Raw genomic sequence first — 4,129 nt, forward strand, 5'->3', positions numbered from 1 at the left:
TGAACTGAATCTCCAATTAACTGATGCTTGCAACAACAATTCTTCTTATTGATTTCCTGCCCCTATTCCCCAATTTAGACATGCTCTGCTCCAATTCTCTCATATATTGGCATTCCCAACAATTTTCTAATGTAATGGCGCTGTGCACTGAATCTCCCATTTATTGTTTCCCACCAAATCTCCCATTTAATCATACCCCTGTACTAATTCTCCCATTTACTCATAACACTGTACTAATTCTCCCATTTACTCATACCCCTGTACTAATTCTCCCATTTACTCATACCCCTGTACTAATTCTCCCATTTACTGATGCCCTAGCCAGATTCTATCATTAAGCAGGAGCCTCAGCTTTGGGAAGTGTGACTAGACCACGAAACCAGAAGGGATAGAAAGCTAATCAAGTGAGAGAAACTAAAAGCATTGGAGTAGTCAGAGGGAGATCACAGGAAGTGAACCCTTTTCCTACAGCGAAGAACCTAAGACCAGGAGGCAGTGTTTCCTCCCCATGCTGGGTTTCAGGAAATATGGTCAGAGCTGAAGCTGGGTTTACAATGGGACAGGCAGGATACCATTTTACTGACCATGTAGGTGTGAACAACATACAAGGGTCTGCCTCATCACTCTCAGGAACTCACTGTTTAACTAAGAAGCTGACCCACTGGATTAATATCTGTGTGCAGTGTTAATTAGCACAGAGCTAATCAGATCAGGGAGCTCCCTTGGTGCCTTGCAGACTGCTGTGGGAGAAATGGGTTCTGGTTCCCTTCTCACAGATGCTGCCTGACCTGCTGAGGTTAGATTTCAGATCCCCAGGAACAGCACGGGGTTTCCCTTTATGTATTTTCTTTCTCCTTACTCAATGGGTCATTTGTGATGCTTAAGATCCCACATGTTTTCTATTTCCCCCTTCAGCAGATCTTGTCACAGTAAAAGACCTGTGCACATGAACACCAAGGTAACTCTATCCATGTTCACATTTCACACTCTGTAGTTTGGTCGAGATGGTCTCTCTTTAGCCTTTTATACCAAACTCCATCACAGCGGGCTTCAGTCTGTTCACTTCCCTCCACAACCTTCTGCTATTTCCTGGAGACATTATTATTCGCCTGTCTGTACAAAGAATCCTGTTGGCTGGTATCATCCACAGTATCTTCTCCAAATCCAAGTTAGATGTCAAAGAAAATATTGATTGTCTTTTCTGTCTCGATAATAAATGACCGTCTGTATCATTCATATATAGAGAACAACATGATTAAAATATTCATCCTTACAGTAAAAAAACAAGTTGGATTTTAATTCTGCTATTTGCAACTTGCAGCAATTTATGATGACTCAGCATTTTTCCATCCGAGCGCATTAATTCTCCATGGTGAGCTTGAACCATTTATTACAATAGCTTCAGTTTTTATCCAGCCCCTTATGTAATAAGTTGTGAACCAGTTTGGACGGCCTTACCTTCATTAATCTTTGATTTTATTCCATCACATTTGTTGAATTTTAACTCCACCCTGACTCTCCTTATACAGAGCCACCTTCTCCAGTTGGGTTTGTGTTGTTCTGCTCCAGGTATATTCCAAGTGTAAACAGCACCGGTGGCAAACTGACCCGCCTGTTGTCATCAGGAATAGATTCTTGTTGGAGTTTTGAGACTGGTGTCATTATTTCAAACTTGTATGTTGGGGCAGTAGAATTAGCCTTTGGGTAGAGAACTGGCTCGAAGGTAGAAGACAGAGGGTGGTGGGGGAGAGTCAGAAAGATGCTATTTCACATTGGAAGGGTTTAAGTGGAATTGATGGCTCAGATTAATGTTATACAGATGTTTGTAAAACTTAGGAACTCTGACTGTTTTGAGGCTGGAGTTTATTTTATCCTTGTGTAGATTTGACATATTAACCCTCCCTCCCCACCACTACAGAAGCTGTTGGAACTGTTCAGTGTTTCCAGCGGCTTCTGTAATTATTTCACGTTCCGAACAGGAGCGGTCTCTCACTTTTCGAACAAAACAAACCCATCCTTGTGCTGCAACCAATATTTCAATAAGAAATGGGAAGCAGCAGAGGGGAAAGCTTCCGAGATGCCGAGCAATGCTGCCCGGTTCCACACTGCAATTCACAGGAGCCATCGCCAGGAAAAGCAAGGAGCAATCTGACAGACCCATTTTACCACAGAATGAAAGATTTGTTTCCTCGGTTCATTCCAGTGCGTTTCCTTATAAAAGCTATTAACAAACCACGACACTGCGATGGCCGGGAATCGAACCCAGGTCAACTGCTTGGAAGGCAGCTATGCTCCCCACTACACTACCATCACCCTGCTCCCAGCTCCCTCCCCATTCCCAAACACACTTAACAAGGCCGTGATCATCACCAACTGGATTGGGGCTGAAATCCAAACAAGAAATTGCTGGGGAAGCTCAGCAGGTCTGACAGCACCAGAACCAGAAGCCTTCAGTTCTGAAGACCAATCCCTGGATCTGAAAGGTTCCCTCCCCACAGATGCTGCCAGACCTGCTGAGTTTCTCCAGCAATTTCCGTGCTTTGTCTCAGATCTGCAGCATCTGCAGTTCATTGTTGGAAACAAAGCAAACGTTGAGCCACCGAAGGGGATATTGGGTCAGGTGATAGTCTCCCTCATCCATAGAGGCAGATGGGAAGGAGCATGGAATCATAGAATCCCTACAGTGTGGAAACCAGCCATTCGGCCCATCATGTAACCCACCAAGACTCACCCCCGCTACCCTATCCCTGTAAGCCTGCATTTTCCATGGGTAATCCACGTAACTACACATCCCTGGATACTCTGGACAATTTAGCATGGCCAACCCACTATAACCTGCACATCATTGGACTGTGGGAGGAAACCCACGCACCCAGAAGGATCCCACGCAGACCCCGGGAAAATGTGCAAACCCCACACAGACAGTCTTCATTCAGACAGGGATCTGGGGAATTGGAGAGGTTTAGAGAGGGAGTCCAGACGGTTAGACTGGAATGTGAATGATGGGCCGAACAGCCTGATCTCAGTGCTGTATAAACTCTACAGTAACATGCCTCCCTACATGCAGCATTCATCACAGTTTGTATTGTGTTTTAATCCGTCCTGATATTGACCTTATTCTGAATGAAATGGATGGAGAGGGGTTGTTTGTGCATTCAGTCAGATCTGTGTATTGGTGGGTCAGGAGCATCATACTCAATAACAACAGGGGGAGGGCGGATTGAATTCCTGCCCCTTACAGATCCCATTGCAACATGTCATTTCCTCAAGGATTTCATTTGACTTAAGATGTTTTATTTTTAATATCATCACAATATATAGATGCCCTTTTGTGCATGTTATAAATTTGGACCGAGCGATCCCTCTTTTCTCTGTGAACACACGATTATCAAGGAGTCGGATTGGGGAATGTATCCTCTCACAGAAACAGGAACAGGGAGATGTCATTCCCTCTGAAATAAACACAGGCCATGCTGAGAAATCTGATAAGGTCAGGCAGCATCTATAGGGAGAAGGGAAAGGTTAACCCGTGTGTTATGAGGGTGGGGGGATTCAGCCGAGCGGAAGGAAGTTAGAAAAGTAATGATTCCTGAGGAATTGGAATGGGGGTAACACTGAAGAAAGAATGAGATGGTTTGTAATAGGGTGGGGGCTGCAGAGATTTAATGATAAACGGTTTCATGGAAACAAATCCAAAGGGATTGGGAATAAGTTCATTAAACATCCACGAGGTCAGGAAATGTGAGCAGGAGGAGACTATACAGCCTGTTTAAACTGTTCAGTCTGTTCTGGCAGTCAATCCAATCAGAGCTGGTTTGAGATTTCAAATCCAGTTTCCTATCCACTCCCCATATCCCGTGACTCCCTGAGACCCCGGCAATCTGTCTATTCCAATCTGAAATGTACTCGGTGAGGGAGCATCCACAATCCTCAGGGAGAGAGAATGTTAAAGACTCAGAGGCCTTAGAGTGAAGCGCTGTCTCCTCATCTCAGTCCCAAATAACCTGCCCCTTGCCCTGAGAGGGTGACAATCAAACCCGAATGAACTGCGGATGCTGTAACATTAACGGTGATTTCTCTGCACAGATGCTGCCTGACCTGCTGAGCTTTTCCAGCAACTCCTGAGACT

General features: G+C 44.8%; 1 non-coding gene across 1 annotated transcript; it reads right to left on the bottom strand.

Moving 5' to 3' along the window:
• Positions 1-2,241: 2,241 nt before the first annotated feature.
• On the bottom strand, positions 2,242-2,313 carry trnag-ucc (transfer RNA glycine (anticodon UCC)). The gene has a single exon. It is a non-coding gene; the product is annotated as a tRNA-Gly (tRNA).
• Positions 2,314-4,129: the final 1,816 nt, after the last annotated feature.

This window comes from Chiloscyllium punctatum, chromosome 31 (assembly GCF_047496795.1).
Source record: "Chiloscyllium punctatum isolate Juve2018m chromosome 31, sChiPun1.3, whole genome shotgun sequence".
In the NCBI taxonomy this organism is placed as follows: Eukaryota; Metazoa; Chordata; class Chondrichthyes; order Orectolobiformes; family Hemiscylliidae; genus Chiloscyllium; species Chiloscyllium punctatum.